Genomic DNA, 22,685 nt, shown 5'->3' with positions numbered 1-22,685 from the left:
AATCAGAGAGAGAGGAAGATAGAATGGGTGCATCATGGAACTCCAGACACACCCACCACTTTGTGCAGCTGGCTTTATACAGGTACCGGTGATTTGAACCTGGGCCATCAGGCATTCCAAGAAAGCGCCTTTAACTGTTGAGCCATCTTTCCAGCCCCAGCTCTTTAAAAAGAAAGAAATTTGGTCTCTTGCTGCAGCGACGCGAGTGGGAGCACCAGGAGCCCGGCTCGGAAGGAGTCTCTGCACGGACTGCTTTCAGAAAATGGCAGACAAACCAGACATGGGGGAAATCGCCAGCTTTGATAAGGCCAAACTGAAGAAAGCCGAGACGCAGGAGAAAAACACCCTGCCGACCAGAGACCATTGAACAGGAAAAGCGGAGTGAGATTTCCTAAAAGCCTAGAGGATCCCCCACCCCGTCATCTCTTGAGTCCCCTCATGATGTGGAGGAAGAGCCACCTGCAAGATGGACATGAGCCACAAGCTGCTCTGTAAACCCGGGCACTCCGCGCCCATGCCACCGGCCTGCGGGTCTCTTTAGGGACCCCCAATCGGACTGCCAGATTTCTCCGGTTTGCCCTGGGATGTTATAGAAAATTATTTGTATGATTAATGAAAATAAAACACACCTCGTGGCAAAAAAATAAATAAAATAAATAAAAAGAAAGAAATTTTATTACAAAAAAATTTCTAGGGGTGGGAATATGGCTAGATAGAGCATTTATTTACCTAGCAATTTCCAGGTCTTAAAAAAACAAATGGCAGAAGACAGGAGGCAGTGGATGGCGCGCAGCCAGAACCGCATGATCCGGAAGCCTCAATTCCACAGGACCTGGTTCAGGTGGCGTGGAACCTCCGCAGGTGCAAAGCCAGGCAGGGAAAGGCCCTGCGCATTGCCCCTCGCCCCGCCTCAGGGCCCATTCAGCCAATCGTGCCCCACTGTGAGGAACCACACCAAAGTTGGAGCTTCATGCTGGAGGAGCCCAGGGTGGCCCACACTATTGGCATCTCCATGGATCCGAGGAGGTGGAACAAATCACCGAGTCTCTGCAGGCTGATGTGCAGTGCCTGAAGGAGTACTGCTCCGAGCTCATCCTCTTCCCCAAGAATCCCTTAGCCCCCAAGAAGAAAGACAGCTCTGCTGAAGAACTCAAAGTGGCTGCTCAGTTGACTGGACCCATGATGCCCATTCACAACGTCTATAAAAAGGAAAAAGACAGAGCCATCACAGAAGAGGAGAAGAAGAACTTCAAGGCTTTTGCAAGTTTCCGCATGGCTGGTGCCAATGCCCTTCTCTTTGGCATCCGAGTAAAAAGGGGGCCAAGGAAGCAGAAGAACAGGATGTTGAAAAGAAAAAAATAAAGTTATTTTGAGGCATAGTAATAACTCAGTTAATTGAAACAATGACAGAAAAATACAGAACAAAATATTCTATGACACTTGGATAGCAAAATCAAGGCTAATACAGTTCCATGGGGGGAAAAAAAACTATTTCTTCCCTTAATTTTTTGTTTTTGTTTTTAGAGTGAGAGAGGGAGAGAGAGACAGAGAGAGAGGGAGGGAGGGCAGGAGGGAGGAGGGGGGTAATTGGCATGCCAGGGCCTCGGCTATTGCAATTAAACTCCAGATGCTTGTGCCTAATGGGCATGTGCAACCCTGTGCTTGCCTTACCTCTGTGCATCTGGTTTACATGGAATCTGGAGAGAGATTGAACATGGGTCCTTATGTTTCACAGGCAAGTGCCTTAATTTCTAAGCCATCTCTCCAGCCTTTTAGAAAACTTATAGCCGGGGAGACTTCCGGTTAAGATGGCGGCGTAGGTACCACGCAAAAGCAGCCTAGGGGGGAAAAAGACCAAAAAAACTCAGCAAAATACACACTTTTACTAAAAAGTGAGGTGTATAGGAAATTGAAGTGGCAGCGGAGAAGTAGAAGAGTTATAGAGCATCCAGAGCCTGCACAGGCGGGAAAAGCGGCTCCGGCAGCTTGGCCAACCGCTGCGGCCGTGGCGCAGCAGAAAACCGCCAGACTCGGCTTGAGCCGCAGGAAAAGCCAGGTGCGGGATTTTCCCCTCACACCACGCTCTGCAACTCGGAAACGTGAGGGGAGAGCAGCAGCGAGCAACGGAGGAGCAGACCGCGAGGTAGAAGAACACGTGGAGCAGCGAGAGAACCAGAGCAGCCGCGGCTCCCTCCCCTCCCCAGCCTGAACCCAGCTCCAGCAAACAGAGCAGCGGCCCGGGACCCGGCCACACCAACTTGGGCTGACAACGGGACCCAAGCAGGAGCAGAGTTCAGGAGCAACATCAGCGGCTCCAGCACTGGTACCAGTGGCCCCAGCAGCAGCAGACCCAGGAGCGGCAGCAGCGGCAGATCCCGCAGCAGCAGCTTCAGGGGGAGCAGCGGCAGTGGACACAGCAGCAGCAGCTTCAGCAGCAGTGGTGGCTCCAGCAGTGGCAGCTACAGTAGCAGCAGAGGCAGCAGCAGCGGCTCAGTTTGCCCCGTAGGAAAAGCAAGTGCCCAGCTCCAGAAATCAGAACAGCAGCCCGACGACCCAGGCAGCAACTTGACTGAGACCAAAATCACCCAAGGTAACTGGGATTGCACCAGGGGAGGGTCTCACTTGGTCACAAGCTGACTTGGATCATTCAACAGACCAGAAATCTAAACCTCTTTGTTGATAGAGGATCTGGTCATTATAATAACTACTCTTGCATACATACTTGGGGCTGTTTTTGATTGAATCTGTACAGCGTTTAGTTAAATTTTAGAATCTACCTGTATTTTATTCCACTCAGCCTGCTTGAATACTCCTATAGCAGGGAAACTCAACCGCTAAGAACATCTTTGTAGATACTCTGAGAGTCTTAAGAGCCACACCTAATACCTTAAGGTCCTACCCTGAAAATATATAACATCAAATCAATTGATACAGCTAAGAATACACAGCTAGCTAGAAAATCCAAGCATTAACTTAATCCAAGATGCAAAAATATATACATTATAACACAAGAAACACTAAAAAGCAAGACGATATAAATCCACCTAAAAGTATTAATGCATCAGAAATGTCCTCCAGTGAGAAAGAGTTAGAGGAAATGCCTGAGAAAGAGTTCAAAAGAATAATTATAAATATGTTCAAAGAGGTCAAAGAACACATGAAAACAATCAAAGAAGAAATCAAAGAGGAAATCAAAGGAATCAAAGAAGAGGCAGGACACCAATTTAATGAAATAAAGAAGGCAATACAAGACATAAATAGGGAAATAGAAATAATAAAGAAAAACCAGTCAGAATTACTAGCAATGAAGAACACAGTTAATGAAATAAAAAACTCTGTAGAAAATCTCACCAGTAGGATGGATGAGGAAGAGGACAGAATATCTAAGCTAGAAGACCAGGTGGCAGACCTAATGCAGTCCAACAAAGAGAAAGACAAACTTATAGAAAAGTATGACTGGGAATTTCAAGATATTCGGGACACTATAAAAAGATCCAATATAAGAATTCAGGGCATAGTAGAAGGAGAAGAACTCCACTCCAGAGGCATAGTAGGCATCTTCAACAAAATCATAGAGGAAAATTTCCCCCAAATTGGGAAAGAGGTGCCAATACAGATACAGGAAGCCTTTAGAACCCCAGCCAGACAAAACCCAGAAAGAACCTCTCCTCGCCATATTATAATCAAACTTCCAAACACACACACCAAAGAAAAAATATTGAAAGCAGTTAGAGAGAAAAATCAAGTTACCTTCAAAAGCAAGCCCATCAGGATTACAGCAGATTATTCAACACAAACTTTTAAAGCCAGAAGGGCTTGGAGTGATATATTCCAAGTTCTGAAAGATAACAACTGTCAACCAAGGTTACTTTATCCTGCAAAGTTATCCATTCAAATAGATGGAGAAATAGACATTCCATGACAAAAGCAGGTTAAAGGAGTATTTGAAGACAAAACCAGCTCTACAGAAAATACTTGATAGAATCCTCCATGCTGAACAAAAGGAAAAGCACACATATAAGGAACCTAGAAAAAACAAGCTATACTCAAATACCAATTAACAGAAGAGAGCACAGGTAGAACCAGAAACACACACACACACACACAAAAAAAATGGCAAACATAAATACACACCTTTCAATAATATTTCTTAATATCAACGGTCTCAATGCCCCAACGAAAAGACATAGATTTGCAGACTGGGTTAAAAAGCAGGATCCTACAATTTGTTGTCTCCAAGAAACTCACCTTTCTACAAAGGATAGACATTATCTTAGGGTGAAAGGTTGGAAGACGGTGTTTCAAGCAAATGGGCCTAGAAAACAAGCAGGGGTTGCTATCCTAATATCAGAAAGGGTAGACTTTAGTCCGACGTTAGTCAAGAAAGATAAGGAAGGTCACTTTATATTGATTAAGGGCACACTCCAACAGGAGGACATTACAATCCTAAACATATATGCACCTAACATTGGGGGCTCCCAAATTCGTCAAACAAACACTATTAGAACTAAGGTCACAGATAACACCAAACACAGTGGTGGTGGGTGACTTTAACACCCCACTCTCATCAATTGACAGGTCATCCAGGGAAAGAATAAACAGAGAGGCATCTGGACTAAATGAGGTCATAGAAGGAATGGACCTAACAGATATATACAGGACATTTCATCCAAAGGCTGCAGAATATACATTCTTTTCAGCAGCACATGGAACATTCTCTAAAATAGACCATATATTAGGACACAAAGCAAATCTTAACAAATTCAGGAAAATTGAAATAATTCCTTGCATTCTATCTGACCACAATGGAATTAAACTACAAATCAGTAGCAAGAAAGGCTATAGGGCATACACAAAATCATGGAAACTAAACAATACACTACTAAATGATGAGTGGGTCAATGAAGAAATCAAAAAGGAAATCAAAAAATTTATAGAGTCAAATGATAATGAGTACACAACATACCAAAATCTCTGGGACACAATGAAGGCAGTTCTAAGAGGTAAATTTATAGCCTTAAGTGCCTATATTAAGAAATTAGAAAGGTCGCAAGTAAACGACCTAATGCTTCGCCTTAAAGCCTTGGAAAAAAGAAGAACAAGGCAAACCAAAAATCAGTAGACGGGAAGAAATAATAAATATTAGGGCAGAAATTAATGAAATAGAAACAAAAAGAACAATCCAAAGAATTAATGAAACAAAGAGTTGGTTCTTTGAAAGGATGAACAAGATTGATAAACCCTTAGCAAATCTGACCAAAAGAAAGAGAGAAGAGACACAAATTAATAAAATCAGAGATGAACAAGGTAACATCACAACAGATTCCAGAGAAATTCAAAAAATCATAGAGACATACTATAAAAGCATATACTCCACAAAGTATGAAAATCTGAAAGAAATGGATGATTTCCTTGATCTATATGACCTACCTAAATTAAATCAAAATGAGATTAATCACTTAAATAGACCAATAACAAACATGGAGATCCGAACAGTTATCAATAATCTCCCAACTAAAAAAAGAAAACTTATAGCCGGGCTTGGTGGTGCACGCCTTTAGGCCCAGCACTAGGAGGCAGAGTTAGGAGGATTGCTGTGAGTTCGAGGCCACCCTGATACTCCATAGTGAATTCCAGGTCAGCCTGTGCTAGAGTGAGACCCCACATCAAAAAATCCAAAAAAAAAAAAATTATATATATAACAGGTTATATTTTTTTATCCCCTCACCCCTGCTTCCATGACCTTAGGGATCCTCCTCAGTGTGGTTATGGTATTCACTGTGGGGTCATGAAGGCCTCAGGTGTATCAGGGTGGGGTGGGGGGAAACCATGCCTTAGGATCTTCCTACCCACTCTATGGCTCTTAACAATCTTTGCACCCCTTATTCTGCAGTGTTCCTTGAGCCATGACAGACCTGTTGGCAGTCTGATTTAGTGTTGAGTTCTCTGTAGCCCCTGGATTTCTGCTTTGATAGGTTTTATTGACCACAATGTCTGTCACCATCATCCTAGATCCTGTTGGGCTAGTAGTAAGAGCAGTATTCATGTGGCCACTTCCTCGAAATTTCTCCTGGGCCCTAGAAGCTATAGTAGAGGTGGCACATCTTGTAGTGGGCAGTTTGCTCTCTTCTTGTCTTACCAATAAATCTTGGTTCTCCTCCATTTTCTCTGCCATTTTGTAAATAAAGCAGTTTCTCCAACCAAGAGTGAGAGCGGCTTGGTATAAAGGGGTATACAAAGTATTTGAGAGTATTTTTGGTGTGCAAGCCCACTCTTCTGTGGTTCCTGGTCGCCCTGGGGCTGCTTCACATCAGTTTCCCAGGGGCATCCAGGCAACTGTGGAGCAGGGTCTTGAGAAGCCGTGAGTGTGATGGGAAGAAACACCCTGGAGACAGCTTCAGAGAACAGCTCATTTATTTGTTAGAGGAATGGGTTAATAAGCATTTGTGAAAGAGTGGGAAGAAGTACGGGTTATAAGGGGATTGGTTAGTTCAAAGGTTCTACTGATGCCTAATTAGCATGTAATGACATCATGGATGAGCAGGAAAGGATCACAGGGTCTAAGCAGTGGTGGGAAAGGTATGGGGTACGGATCATGGGGGATTGGCGGTGTGAAGGTTGTTGGCTGATACCTCATTAACATACAGGGACGTGCTGGGCAAGTTGCAAGAGGTCACAAAGTTCTGGGGAAAGCATAACCTATGTCTTATCAGGATGTCCCAAGCTGAGGGGAGGGAGTTGCCTCACACCTGCCAGCCCCAGGGCCCAAGGTTATTGGGATCTAGGCTCGTGACCTCCAGGGGCGAGGAAGCTGCCTCACTCCTACCAGACTTGGGACCCAAGGTTATGGGGCCTAGGCTCCCTAGACCTCCTGTAGCCCAGGAACCTTAGCCATGCCTGGCAGCTCAGGCTCACTTTAACCCTCAGTGGCCCAGGGCCCTTACCTGTGCCTAACAGCTTTCCCTTTGTTTTTATAATGGGGCAATGTTATCATATTAAGTGAGGTTTTTATAGTCTATCATAGGTTCAGATAAAGCTAGATGGTGCCTGAGGACCTAATTAGTAGCCACTCTAGCAATATTAGTTATTTGTTATCTGAGAAATTTGATAAGGCAGAGGGCCACAAATAACAAGGTTCCTAAGCAAGGAAGGGGAGAAGCAAGTGACTACAGGATTAGAGAACCAGGTGGTGGGGTCCTCAGGTTTGTAGTGGCCAAGTAGCTCCTTGTGGAGTTTTTTGAGAGTTTTAACATTTTGTTCAATGATGTTTGATTCATTAACCAAAAAAAACAAAAACATTATTCTCCCAAGACCACACATGTCCCCCATGTTCAGCAGTGGTGAGGTCTAAGGCTCTGCAATTTTGGAAAACCACACTCACGAGAGAGTTTATGTTTGTCTGAATAGACTTGAGGCTGTTGGTAGTAGATATCATGACCTGTAAAAGCTTGTCTCAGAAGTCCCCTAGGAGGTGATCAGTTTGGACAACAGCGGCTCCTGGAGCACCAGAGGCACCCAGGGATAGCGTTACACCAAAGCCCACCAGCAGGGGAATGAAAATCTCTCTTGGTTGGCAGGGGCAAAGTTTGTAGGCCGCTTCTTCTTTCTTGTGGAACAATCAACAGTGGGGAACAATAAGTGGGAGAGGAAACATTCATGCATGGGGTGGTTAGCCCTTTGCACCATAGGAGAGTGGGTATTTTGACACAAATGGTGTTGGTTATGGAAATATAGAAGAGGCATTCAGCTCTGGTCAGCTTAGAGGTGGACAGGCAAAGGGACCTACCTTGACTGGCATCAAAGGGGGCAAGGTCTGTCATTTGCAGAGCCAGAGGTCGGGAATTTTTCTCTCTAGGTTGGTTTTTGTTTTTAATATAAAGTCAGAGAGAGTTTCCTCTGGCTTTTGACCTTCCTCCCAGGAGGGGTCCTGACTGTGGAAAAACAATTCTTTGGAACTGGGGCAAGAGATAAGAAAAACTATCCTGCTCTTTTTACCTTCAGGGGTCCAGTCACCCTTACTCTACACCCCTTCATTTCTTGCTCTCATGAGCAGACACTCCAACTGCTGTTAAGGGACAAGGGTATGATGAAGTCAGATCGTTAACTATTTCCTGCTGAATAGGGCATGACGTTGTGGCAGTTAGTCTCTCCTAGAGAGGGGAACTACTGTAAAGAACCCTGGAAGTGTATTGATGGAGTGCAGGAAGATAGTCTTGGAAGAAAACATTGGGGAGAAAGAATAAAAGTAAGGAGTTAATGAGGAGTGAGCACAGAGTAAACTGGTCATCTTCAGTGTTATCCTTCTTGTGGACTTCTAGGCCTTGGAGAGTATTTGAGGGAACCCAGGTAGATGGAGCTGGATCATCTCAGGACCATCTGAGCATGAGCTGGCTGAGATTTTCTTCCAGAATTGTTCATTGAATGGCAGAGTAGTGTTTGACATGGTCTGACTCTGTTTCCCTATGGCTTGTAAAACAGATGAGATATTAGCAGAGTTATCAGAAACATATACACAACATTTAATCTTGATAATAGCCTTCCAGAGTGTACTTTTTTTTCTAACTTTTTTTTAAATTAAATATTTTTGTACTCAGTAAATACAGTCAGTTTGGTACCATTATTAGGCTCATCCATGACCTAACACCTCCCCTTGGCCCCTCCTTGTTGAGGTATATGGGTCATGCATTGTGGAGTTAGCCCACAGTTATGGGTAAGATAAATGTCTCTGCATATCATGACCCAACATGCAGCTCTGACATTCTTTCCACCCCCTCTTCCGCAAAATTTCCCTGAGCCATGTTGGGTTTATTTGTGGTCTGCTTCAGTGATGAGGTGTTGGGGGCCTCTGGGGCTCTGAATCTCAGATTTGGTAGGAGTTAATTTTTCTCTGTGTTGATCTCCTTCACCCTTGTGTTGGTATCTGGTTCATCAGGAAAACAACACTCTTGCTTGATTCACCAATTTTTCTTAGTTTCAGCCGGGGCCCTATTGAGGTATGATGGGGTGGTTTTCTCCTTAGGATCTACATCTATCTGAAAAAGAGAAGCAGATTCTCCAATGGAGAGTAAGTTAGCACCAGGACAAATGAGATAACCCTTACTTTTTTTTTTTAATAGAGAATTTAATAGATGTAGACCCTCTTGTAGCCCATGATTGATGACAGCTTGATACTAGAGAGTGGGCTAATGTTTGGATATGGTTCTGACTTGTTTCCTAGCTCCAGCTATGGGTCCCGTACCACTGAGGGAATCAGTTAGCCAAATCAAGAGCAGTTGGTTCTCCACCATGGTTGTGTGGCACTATTGCACTTGTGTGGGCATCACACCAGGTTATTTGCTGCTAAGTAGGTTAGACCATGAGTTGCTTGGACAGATATTGGTCATTTTCCCCCAGTCGCCCATGTAGCACCTTCTGGCACTAGATGCACTGACTGTCTGGGAACTGACTCTCTTCCAACTTCCAGCCATACTGTTCCATTTTACATGTCAACCACATAAGGTGTCTTCAGTAGTAGGGTCTTACCACTAACTTTTGATGGGTTATCAAGTACTCTGACAGAAATCTGCCTGTCTTTTAGGAAACCTTGTAGGTGTCTCTGATCAAAAGCTCATTGTGGATGATAGCCACATGCTGATACTGGGAGTTACAGGTCAGTGCCCACTAAGAGAAGGAAGAAAAAGATAACTAATATACAAGAGTTAGAGAGAAGAGAGAGAGAAGGAGATGGAGGGAGGGAAGATTTTTTTTTCATTTTTATTTATTTATTTGAGAGTGACAGAGAGAGAGAGGGAGGGAGAAAGAGGCAGATAGAGAGAGAGAATGGGCACGCTAGAGCTTCCAGCCACTGCAAATGAACTACAAATGTGTGCAATCCCTCGTGCATCTGGCTAATGTGGGTCCTGGGAATCGAGCCTAGATCCAGGGTCCTTAGGCTTCACAGGCAAGTGCTTAACCACTAAGCAATCTTTCCAGCCCCAGAGTGTACCTTTTAAAATTCATCCTGGAGCCAGCCAGGGCCAAAGGTTGGTACCATAGAGCCACTGGGTGTCATTAAATGCTGTAAAAATTTATATTTTTGGTCTTAGAACCTACTTAACAATGACCTGGCACAAGTTAGAAGAAATTCACTATTATTTCCAATATAAGGAAGTCTTTCGAATTAAGCGACCTTTAGTCAGTCATCTATATATATATTCTATATTTGAAAATAATCCTTTGACATCTATGGTTGTTTGTCCTTATTACAGAATTATAACTATTAGAATGGGAGCAGCATGTCTTAAGGTCTTGTTTGTTTCCCCTCTGGAAAGCTCTTGCTGTATTACTTAATAGGCCATTCATATATTTGAAGTATCTCTTTATCTTTGGTTATACATTTCTCTCTGAGTGTTTAACACCAAGCAGATAGCCAAAATTTAATCAAGTATTAAGTTTGGAGGTCACTAATGGCTATGAAAAGGAGATTCTAGGGACCCAGGAGTAGCCCTCTAACTTACTGGTGTTTTCTGTCTGTTAGGAGGAGTCAGGGCCATGCTGGCCAAGTAGTTTTCCTTTCTTTGGGAAGTCAGGAGGACTGATTGCTCCTTAATTGTGACTCTTCTGTTTTAGACTTTACACCAACTTTTGTTTGGGTCTCTGTATCCTCCCTGATCAGGAAGACAGGTGACTTACCATAGGGCCAGTGTATAAGTGTCCCATCATCTCTAGTGGCCTCATGATCTGGCAGCACAGGCCAAAATATTGGCCTTTTTGCTCCCATGATTCCAATTAGCTTTGGCTTCTGCATAGGTTATTAATACACTTAGAAAGGCAGTCACACGAGCCTGGATGTATGTACATATAGAGCATATTTGATTACTGAAACAGATTTAGTTAAAGAACAGCACAAGAGCTTCTTGAAATAATTTTGTCCAACCTTCTAAAATTTTGTTGTACTGTGGCAGGATAAGCCATATCTGAGACATAGAAAGTAGGCATATAGCCTTTAAATAAATAATAGTTATAAATACAGGCAGAATCTATTATCAGTCTTGAAAATAATAGAAATTTAGCCAATTAATTTAACCTAGAAATTGTCAGAAAAGGACAAGTAAGAAAGTATAAAGTCTTAGCACCTGTGTTTGAAAACATCTTTGATTAGTTCAGATAATAGTGTGGTTACAAATTACCCAGAAAGTGTTGGAAACAGAACCACAGAGCTTGAAATTATTTCAGATGAGGACCATTGTTTGAGCATGAGGCTGTACCCGAAAGTAGGGAATATGTCTTAAAAGTTAATTTTGTTATAAGCACTGGACTTGAGATGCCAGAAATGAGACAGACACTTTACATACAATAGAGCAGAATCTGGTCTTTGTTGAGCCAAAACAGCTAAGCTCTAATATAACCCTTGACAAATCTATTCTGAAAAAAAAAAAAAACATCACTTGACAACCAATAATTTTAGCTTAATATTGATAGCCATTGATAACATTGATGTACCATAGAAAATTTTATTAACATAAAACAATTTTATGTTTTACTTAAATTTGATAAATCTTAAGCAAGCTAGCCCAACATATTTAACTAACAGGAGCATAAAGGTTATAGTGACTGAGATTAAATCACGTAAACCTACGTGATTAAACCTAGTGATGACTGTTCAATAAAATTAGAATGAAACATAAGGTACATTTAAAGTCACAATATCTTTAGGTATGAGTACCTCATGTTTGGAACTTAAAAACTTAAAACATGAACCTTTATCTTAAGACTCAGTTTCTCCCATAGTTAAAACCTTGATGAATAGAGGAACCTAACTTACTTTATGAGAGTCTTAAAGCCAGTTTTTATAACTCTTAAACAATAACAAATTAGCATCAGTGAGCTGTTAATGAGTGAGGCCTTAATCATAAGACTCAGTTCCTCTGATTAAAACTTTGGCATTAGGCAAACATATCCTAGGTTTTATTCAATTAAATTCCCTTCCCTGAACCATTTTTTATACCTTGATATACACTTTAGGTAAGCCTGATGCTTGTTTTATGTAAGAAGTTTGTAACTGATCAAATACCTTGACTCAGTTTACCTATTTGACCTCTTTATCTAGTAAGAAATCTAGGTGTTAAAAAGTGAGGAACTAGGAAGAGAGCCAGCCTTATGTGCTGTTTGTCATTCCCTTTCCCTTGTCAGAGACAATTGGCCATTTTGTCTCTGGACAGGGTCTGGGGGAAACAGGCTTAAACTTGCATGGGGTCTGAGATAAAGGGGTTCCATCCCTTTCTCTAGAGTCCAGTGTGCCATGACTTTAATTAGCATATAACAGTAAGCAAGAACAAAAAGATAAAACAAACAGATAAGATGGCTAAGCATCCTGACATTCCTTATCTTACTCTGAAGTTGTTTATTTTTACCTAGGAAACTTATTTTACTCATTTGTAATACACAAAGTGATAGGGTCTTGTCTATGTGTAATCTGGTTAAACTTCCAAAGAATATGAATTGCACTTATGCTTATGATTTTGTGACCTATCTAGCAAAGAATATCATTTGTGTCTAATGTAAGCTGAATTTAGATTAAGTCTACATCCCTATATAAAACTTTTAGAGCATCCTTTAGTGTCTGTAAACAGTTGAAAAATCTTTAACTTTAGGCATGGTGTTTAGGTTTAGCCTGCAAATTAGCTTTTCTGTTCCTTAGAAAAGGAAATTAATTTTGGCAAAAATTGGGGTTTGGTTTTAGATATCCTATATCTTTCCTATACCTTCATCCACATACTTTAGCGCTCTGATCTAAGTACCACTCAAAAGAATTTTTAATGAGCTGTTGCAGTCCGGTTCGCATTGCTGTTAGAAATCACCCAACCAAGAGCGGCTTCTGGGAAAAAGAGATTTATTTTGGCTTACAGGCTCAAGGGGAAGCTCCATGATGGCAGGGGAAAACGATGGCATGAGCAGAGGGTGGACATCACCCCCTGGCCAACAGCAGGTGGACCACAGCAACAGGAGGGTGTGCCAAACACTGGCAAGGGGAAACTGGCTATAAAGCCCATAAGCCCACCCCCAACAATACACTCCCTTCAGGAGGTATTAATTCCCAAATATCCATCAGCTGGAAACCTAGCATTCAGAACACCTAAATTTATGGGGGACACCTGAATCAAACCACCACATTCCACCCCTGGCCCCCATAAACTGATATCCATACATGATGTAAAATACAATGCATTCATTTCATTTTAAAAGTACCCATAGTTTTTATCAATCCCAATGATGTTCATACATCCCCATAGTCCAAGATCTTTTAACTGAGCCTTAATACCAAAAAATAACCTCAAAAAAACCATAATGGCACAGATTAATATTCACACTGCAAAAGATGGCATTGGGGAGTTTCAGATCCTTATGTCTGCTATCCAACTACTCCTGGAGGGAAAGCACAAAACCAGCTGGAGATGCTGATGACCCACCAAGAATTACTCAGAACCCCGTCATCAATGGGAATGTGGCCCTGAGTGATGGGCCCAGCAATGCCAGGAGGACATGGAGGACGACACCAGTTGGTGCTCCGAGGCAACCTTTCAGTTCTGTGTCAAATGCTTCAGCAGACTGAGTGAGTTGGTCCTTAGCCCTCCATGTTTTGTGTGAAATCTGCCATGGAAGATTATGGTGATGCCATGCTTTTATCCAGACAGACCACACCAAAAAAGCATAGGATTCTTTCTCCAGTGCAATGCCGAATCTGACTCCATGTCATGGTCTTGTCATGCACAAGCAGTGCTGAAGATCATGAACTGCAGAGACGAGGACAAGTTGTTCAGTTGTCGGATCAGTCATTTGTTCTTCCATAAGGAAAATGACTGGGGATTTTCCAATTTTATGGCCTGGAGTGAAGTGACCAATCCTGAGAAAGGATTTATAGATAATGACAAGGTCACCTTTAGGCTGATGCTCCCCATGGAGTTATGTGGGACTTGAAGAAGCACAAAGGCTATGTTGGTTTAAAGAACCAGGGAACAATGTGTTACGCGAACAGCCTGTTGCAGACCTTATTTTTCACAAATCAACTCCGAAAGACGGGAAACTCTGGATAGCTTCATGCAACATGACATTCAAGAGCTTTGTCGAGTGTTGCTTGATAATGTGGAAAACAAGATGAAATGCATGTGTGTAGAAGGCACCATTCCAAAATTATTCAGAGGCAAAATGGTGTCCTATATTCAGTGCAAAGAAGTTAACTACCCGTCTGATAGAAGAGAAGACTATTACGACATCCAGCTTAGCACAAAAGGAAAGAAAAACATATTTGAATCTTTCATGGATTATGTAGCAGTTGAACAGCTAGACGGGGACAACAAATATGATGCCGGGGAGCACGGCCTGCAGGAAGCAGAGAAAGGTGTGAAATTCTTAACGTTGCCTCCAGTGTTACACCTGCAGCTGATGTGGTTCATGTACGACCCTCAGACGGACCAAAACATCAAGATCAATGATAGGTTTCAGTTTCCAGAACAATTGCCACTTGATGAATTTTTGCGAAAAACAGACCTCAAGGACCGTGCAAATTATATTCTCCATGCAGTCCTGTTCACAGTGGAGATAACCCTGGTGGACGTTATGCGGTTTACCTGAACCCTAAAGGAGAGGGCAAATGGTGTAAATTTGATGACGACATGGTGTTGAGGTGCTCTAAATAAGAAGCGATTGAGCACAGTTATGGGGGCCATGATGACGATCTATCTGTCCGACATTGCACTAACGCCTACATATTAGTGTATATCAGGGAATCAAAGCTCAGTGAAGTTTTGCAAGCTGTCACAGACCATGATATTCCTCAGCAGTTGGTGGAAAGATTGCAAGAAGAGAAAAGGATTGAGGCTCGGAAGCGGAAGGAGCGGCAGGAAGCTCATCTCTACATGCAAGTGCAGATAGTTGCAGAGGACCAGTTTTGTGGTCACCAAGGAAATGACATGTACGATGAGGAGAAAGTAAAGTACACCGTGTTCAAGGTTCTGAAGGACTCCTCCCTGGCTGAGTTTGTTCAGAGCCTCTCTCAGACCATGGGATTTCCACAAGATCAAATTTGATTATGGCCTATGCAGGCAAGGAGTAATGGAACAAAACGCCCCGCGATGTTAGATAATGAAGCTGACGGCAATAAAACAATGATTGAACTCAGTGATAATGAAAACCCTTGGACAATATTCCTGGAAACAGTTGATCCCGAGCTGGCTGCTAGTGGAGCAACTTTACCCAAGTTTGATAAAGATCATGATGTAATGTTATTTTTGAAGATGTATGATCCTAAAACAAGGATCTTGAATTACTGTGGACATAGCTATATACCCATATCCTGTAAAATATGTGATTTGCTCCCAGTTATGTGTGACAGAGCAGGATTTATCCAGGATACTACCCTTATCCTCTATGAGGAAGTTAAGCTGAATTTAACAGAGAGAATTCTGAACTATGATGTGTCTCTTGATAAAGCCCTGGATGAACTTATGAATGGTGACATTATAGTGTTTCAGAAGGATGACCCTGAGAATGATAACAGTGAATTACCCACTGCAAAAGAATATTTCCGAGACCTCTGTCACAGCATGGATGTCATCTTCTGTGATAAAACAATTCCCAATGACCCTGGATTTGTGGTTACATTATCAAATAGGATGAATTATTTTCAGGTTGCAAAGACAGTTGCACAGAGGCTCAACACAGACCCAATGTTGCTGCAATTCTTCAAGTCTCAAGGTTATAGGGATGGCCCAGGTAATCCTCTTAGACACAATTATGAAGGTACTTTAAGAGATCTTCTACAGTTCTTTAAGCCAAGACAACCTAAGAAACTTTACTACCAACAGCTTAAGATGAAAATCACAGACTTTGAGAACAGAAGTTTTAAGTATATATGGTTAAACAGCCAATTTAGGGAAGAGGAAATAACACTATATCCAGAAAAGCATGGCTGTGTCCGGGACCTGTTAGAAGAATGTAAAAAAGCTGTGGAACTTGGTGACAAGGCATCAGGGAAACTTAGGCTGCTAGAAATTGTAAGCTACACAATCACTGGTGTACATCAAGAAGATGAACTATTAGAACATCTATTTCCTGCCACAAGTCGCACGTTTCAAATAGAGGAAATACCTTTGGACCAAGTGGACATAGATAAGGAAAATGAGATGCTAATCACAGTGGCACATTTTCACAAAGAAGTGTTTGGGACATTTGGAATTCCATTTTTGTTGAGGAAACACCAGGGTGAGCATTTCAGAGAGGTGATGAAATGGATACAGAGCCTGCTAGACATCCAGGAAAAGGAGTTTGAGAAGTTTAAATTTGCAATTGTCATGATGGGCTGGCACCAGTACATTAACGAAGATGAGTATGAAGTGAATTTGAAAGACTTTGAGCCGCAGCCTGGTAACATGTCTCATCCTCGGCCTTGGCTAGGGCTTGATCACTTCAACAAAGCCCCAAAGAGGAGTCACTACACTTACCTTGAAAAGGCCATTAAGATCCACAACTGACTTCCTTCCTGTGCGTCCAAGGCGAGGGACAGCGCGTGGCTGTGTGCCCCTTCTTAACAGCCGTAGAACTTTGGTACACGTGCACTCTAGCTGAAGTCTCCAGCAAGAGGATTTGCTGCTGATGTTAATTTTATTTTGTTAAGGCTGTTCAGTTTGGCTTCTCTGTATCTATTGACTGCCCTTTTTGAGCAAAATGAAGGTGTTTTTATAAAGCTTGAAAAAGAAAAAAAGATGACATTGGGCATAGCAAAGAAACATTCAACCAATACAAGATTTAAAACAACCAGGGCAAACATCAAACTTTGTAGCTTCAAGTCCAGCAACTCTAACCAGTGACAAATCTTCAAGTCCAATAATTCTAACCAGCAACAAGTCTCTGGCATTCCGATTCCACCCCTCCAGGTAGGCTACTCACAGTTCTGGAAAACTTCATCGGGGCCGGCAGCTCCTTGGCAGCCATCTCATGGTCCCGGCATCTCCACTGGGTCTCCACTGCAAGCCACGGTTCATCCTCATGGCCCCATGGGATCTCTGTGCAGGCAACCAGCAAACCCGCTTCACACTGCCCATGGCCATTTCCAAAACACAAGACCGTGTTGCAAACTCAATGACTCTCTTTCCAGCATTTCTTATACTCCACAATACCAGGTAGGAGCCACTTTGTTAATCCAGGGAGGAATAAAGCAGACTTTGAAGAACAGGATACTCCTTGAGCACTCAGGCCCCTTCAAAAGAGTCCACATTCTTCCTGTTGCCCCAAAGCAGGTCAGATGGCCCAATCTCAAAGGTTGTAACCTCTCAGTTGCAGCTGAACGGGCAGCAGTTCACCCAAAGATTTTCCGTCTGTGCCATATTCCTCTGCTCACACCAGTTCATTTCTACGCAAAGCAACCCTGCACAACTTCTCAGGACATGGGCACAAGAGCAACCTTCTCACACAAACTGCTAACCCAGTACAAGCAAAGCTTTTTCTCACCCTCATAAGCCAAACCTCACAGTCCATAGTTCTTACTGCCTTCAGGTCTTTCAGCTCTGACCAGGATAGTCCATCAAGCTGTACTTACAGCACTGCAAAGCATCTCTTAGGCCAAGGTTTCAAATCCTCCCACATTCCTCTTGAAAATCAGCTCCAAAAGGCCAGAGCCACACAGTCAGGTGTCTAGCAGCAATCCCACTCCTCGGTACCACTTTACTGTTGCAGTCCAATTCGCATTGCTGTTAGAAATCACCCAACCAAGAGCGGCTTCTGGGAAAAAGAGATTTATTTTGGCTTACAGGCTCAAGGGGAAGCTCCATGATGGCAGGGGAAAACGATGGCACGAGCAGAGGGTGGACATCACCCCCTGGCCAACAGCAGGTGGACCACAGCAACAGGAGGGTGTGCCAAACACTGGCAAGGGGAAACTGGCTATAAAGCCCATAAGCCCGCCCCCAACAATACACTCCCTCCAGGAGGCATTAATTCCCAAATATCCATCAGCTGGGAACCTAGCATTCAGAACACCTAAGTTTATGGGGTCACCTGAATCAAACCACCACATAAGCATTCCATATGACAGGAAGAAATATGTAGGAGACAGCTTCAGAGAACAGCTTATTTGTCAGGGGAATGGGTTAATAAGCATTTGTGAAAGAGCGGGAAGAGGTACAGGTCATAAGGGGATTGGTTAGTACAAAGGTCCTGCTGATGCCTAATTAGCATGTAGTGATATCATGGGTGAGTGGGAAAGGGTCACAGGGTCTAAGAAGTGGCAGGAAAATGTGTGGGGTATGGGTCATAGGGGGATTGGCTGTGTGAAGGCTGTTGGCTGACACCTCACTAACATATAGGGACATGCCAGGCAAGTGGCAAGAGGTCAACAAGGCTCTGGGGAAAGCGAAACTAAAGACTTATCAGGACATCCAGGTGTCCTGGGAAGGGGGGAGGGCACAGCCTCACTCTTGCCAGCCCCAGGACCTGAGCTTATTGGGGTCTAGTCTTGCTGTGACCTCCTGTCCCTTAGCCATGCCTGGCAGCTCAGGCCGGCTTTAACCCTTCATGGCCCCGGGACCTTACCTGTGCCTGACACGTTTTTTCCAGAAAGGAATGAGGGTTTCTCTCTAAAGTGTGCATTTTCTGACCATGGGATTCCAACTTGGTTTCTAGTACCAGATATGAGTTCTCTCCTACTGAGCAGACCCCATGTCCAATCAGAAGATAATTGGTCACCTGCAGAGGCTGTGTGCCACTATTGCATAAGTGTGTACTTCTTGTACTTGCATAAGCATGTACTTATTCATGCTGTAGGTAATCATTGTCCTCCAGCTGCTCCCATAGGGCTCTCCAGTGCTACAAGGGCTAGCCAGGAGAGAGTCAGTTAACCTTTAAGGTATAGTGTGATATTCTGATATCTTGTGACCACAACCTGTGGTGTCTTAAGCAATAGGATCTTGGCTTTTGGCTCTGGCAGGTAATCAAGCGTTTTGGCAAGGGCCTGCATTGTCTTGGGGATCTCATGGCCAACAGCTCACTGTAGAGGGAGCAACCCAATCCTGGGCCCAAGATTTATTAGCCAGAGTCCGTGGCTTTAAGGTTAAGCTTTTCCATTTATTTGTTTGTTTGTTTGTTTTACTTGATTGATGGCTATAACTTCTATAACGCTAGCCAGAATGAGAGTTTCTATGAAACTGATTCATGTCTTTTGTGTAATTCCCTCCCCACCCTCATTATCCCCTACCTTTCCAGGCCCCTCTCACCTCTGACAATCTGTACTTCCCCTAACCTGTTAAGTAACTCCTCCTCCTCTCTCTCTCCCTATTTCTTCTCTCTTCTGATCTCATTCTAGTTTCTCATTTATTCCAGGTTTCCCAATTTTGTGGAATACAGGTTTTTTAAATATGTCCTAATGAGTCTTCCAGTTTCATTGGTATCAGTTGTGACACTCCATTAATATTTCTAATCTTCTTCATCTGAGTCTCCTCTTTTATTCTTTTGATCAGTTTGGCCAGTGGTTTATCATCTTGTATATTTTTTTTTGAGGACCCAACCCTTCATTTCATCAATTTTTAATGTTTATTATTATTATTAACAACATGTTTCATATGGACACATCATCCATTGGTACCCTCTTTACCCTTGTCCCTGCCCCTATTCTGTTAGGGATGCTCTTCAGTGGGGTTGCAGGTATTCCCCATGGGGTTGTGGGACTCCATGGACTCTAGCTGATAAATTTCAGGCCCAGAATTGGGTTGCTGCCCCTACAGTGAGCTGTTGGCCAGGGAGACCCATGAGATCCCCAAAACAATGCAGGCCATTTGATTACCTGCCAGAGCTAAAAGGCAAGATCCTATTGCTGCAGACACTACAGGTTGTGATCACAAGATATTAATTATTTTGGGGAGGAGGGGATGCATCTGGCCATAATGTCTCATCCTGTGGCTCTTACAGTCTTTCTGTCCCCTCTTCTGCAAATTTCCCTGAGCCATGGTGGGTGAGTTTTAAATCTTCATTGATGAACTCTTGGGAGCCTCTGGTAGGTGTTAGTATCCTCGGGGTCTGTCTCCTATACCCTGGTGCTGATTAGCAGGTTCAACATGGAAGCAGCGCTCTTGCTCATCTCCCCAATTCCTCTTTGGTTTCATCTGTGACTTAGCTGAAGTGCGAGGGGTAGTTTATCTCCACCAATCTTGCTACCTTCTGAAAAAGAAGAACAGATTCTCCAATGGAAAGTGAAGTCAGGGTAGTTTAAATGAGATAAACATTATTAATTTAGGGAGAATTTGATGTGTGTAACCCCTCTTTTGGCCAAAAACTAGGGAGAGCTTGACACTGGAGGACATCTTTGTCTCCATAGGATTCTGATCTGGTTCCCAATTCCAGATATGTGTTCATGTGTTCCTTTACACTGAGTGGATCTCTTAGACAATCAGGAAGCTATTATTTACCCGCTGTGGCTGTGTGCCACTGTTGCATCCTGTTAGGGGGTTTGCTTCTGAGTAGCTTAGACCTTTGGTTGCTCAGATCATTGTTGGCCATCCCCCCCCCCCCCCCCGTAGGTCATGTAGAAATTTCTAGCACTGGTCAGGCTAACTGTCTGGGGACTGGCTTTCTTCTGAATTCCAGCCAGGTCTCTCCGTGCTCTGTGTCAGCAGCATATGGTGTCTGCAGCAATATGGTCATACCTTTTGCCTCAGGTGGGTAATCAAGTGCACTGACAGAAAGCTGTCTTGATTTGGGGACCTCGTAGTTCTCTCCTATCAACAGCTCAGTGTGGGCAGCGACCAATCTCTCTCTGGTCCTGGGAGTCACAGGCCAGACACAGAAAAAAAAAAAAAAAAAAAAAGTCTTTTCAGTTTAGGCTTCATCCCACCCTCATCAGAGCCCTGCTTTTCAGGTGTTCCCTCTTACTCCTTTTGAGGGTCAAATATTTTAGGCTATCTCTAAGGAAAGAGGTTTCTATGGTATCAGCTCATTTTGAATTTAATTTTGTGTTTGTTTCCCCCCTCTCCTCCTCCTTCCTCCAGACCCTTTCATCCCTATTGTCTAGGCCTATCAGGTGTGTCAGCAACTCAAGTGGGTCCAGATTAGGAACTGCAGATAAGACACCATGCAGCATTTGTCTTTCTGTGACTGTGTAAATTCACTGAGTATGATCTGTTCCAAGTCTGTCCATTTTTCTACAAATTTCATTGTATCATTTGTTTTCTTACTGCTGAGCAGAGTTCCATTGTGTAAATGCATGACAACTTTGTTATCCATTCATGCAATGATGGACATCTGGGTTGATTCCAGTTCTTAGCTATAATGAATTCAGCAACTATAAACATAGTTGAGCAAACATCTCTTTATTGATGCATGGGGGCATTTAGAATAAATGTCCAATAAGGGAATGACTGGGTTTGTTGGTAGCTCTGTGTTTATTCTGTTCAGAAATCTCTATATTGATTTCCATAGTGGTTGTGCAAGTTCACATTCCCACCAACAGTGCATAAGGATTCCTCTTTCTGCACAACTTCACCAACATTTGTTGTTGTTAGATTTTTTAATGACTGCCCTCCTTACTGGAGTAAGGTGGAATCTCATGGTTGTTTTAATTTGCATTTCCCTAATGGTTATAGATGTTGAATATTTTCTTAAGTGTGTGCTAGCCATTTATAATACTTCCTCTGAGAAGTTCCTATTCAGTTCTCTGTCCCATTTTTGGAGTGTGTTGCTTGATTTTTTTTATTGTTTAGATTTTTGAGTTCTATATAGATTCTAGATATTAGGCTTCTGTCAGTGGTATAGTGAACATTCAGTATTGGCTCTGCTTATGGTATGTTTGTCTGTGCAAGAGCTTTTCAGCTTCATGATGTCCCATCAATTGAGTGATGGTTTAATTTCCTGGGCTACTAGGGTTTTGTTTAGGAAGTCTTTCCCCATTCCTATATTATGGAGAATGCCTCCTATTTTTTCTTCCAGTAGGAGAAGAGTTTTGGATGCTATATTGAGGTCTTTAATCCATTTGGACTTGCTTTTTTTTAAAAAAAATTTTTTTTACTTATTTATTTATTTGACATGGAAAGAGGAAGGGAGAGAAAGAGAGAGAGAGAGAGTGGGCATGACAGGGCCTCCAGCCACTGAAAACAAACTCCAGACATGTGTGCCTCGTGCTTCTGGCTAACGTAGGTCTTGGGTATCAAACCTGGGTCCTTTGGCTTTGCAGGCAAACACTTTAACTGCCAAGTCATCACTCTACCCTGAACTTGCTTTTTGTGCATGGAGAGGTCTAGTTTCATTTTTCTACATATGGTCATCTAATTTGTCCAACACTATTTGTTAAAGATACTTTCTTTTCTCCAGTCTATATTATTTGCTCCTTTGTCAAAGATCAAGTAGCTATAGTTACATGACCAAAGATCTGAGTCTTCAATTCTGTTCCATTGGTCTATATTTCTGTTCTTATGTCAGTACCATACTGGTTTTGTTACTATGGATTTGTAATATGGCTTTATATCAGGTGTGGCAGTACTTCCACAGGTGTTTTTTTTTTCTTTTTTTGAGGGGGCAGCTTGGCTGGGGAGGGAATTTGTTTGGATATCTGAGGCTTTCTGCTATTCTAAGTGAATATTGAGATCATTTTTTCTATTGCTGTGAAGAATGATGCTGGAAATTTTTTCAGTGTTGTGTTAAATCTGTACAATACTTTTGATAGAATT

General features: G+C 42.7%; 3 pseudogenes; all 3 read left to right on the top strand.

Annotated features, from left to right (window-relative positions):
* Positions 1-262: 262 nt before the first annotated feature.
* Positions 263-484, top strand: LOC101608321 (annotated as a pseudogene).
* LOC101617136 lies at positions 467-1,373 on the top strand (annotated as a pseudogene).
* Positions 1,374-13,432: 12,059 nt separating this feature from the next.
* LOC101617426 lies at positions 13,433-16,720 on the top strand (annotated as a pseudogene).
* Positions 16,721-22,685: the final 5,965 nt, after the last annotated feature.

This window comes from Jaculus jaculus, chromosome 6 (assembly GCF_020740685.1).
Source record: "Jaculus jaculus isolate mJacJac1 chromosome 6, mJacJac1.mat.Y.cur, whole genome shotgun sequence".
Classification (NCBI taxonomy): domain Eukaryota; kingdom Metazoa; phylum Chordata; class Mammalia; order Rodentia; family Dipodidae; genus Jaculus; species Jaculus jaculus.
This window is presented reverse-complemented; position numbering and strand designations above follow the sequence as displayed.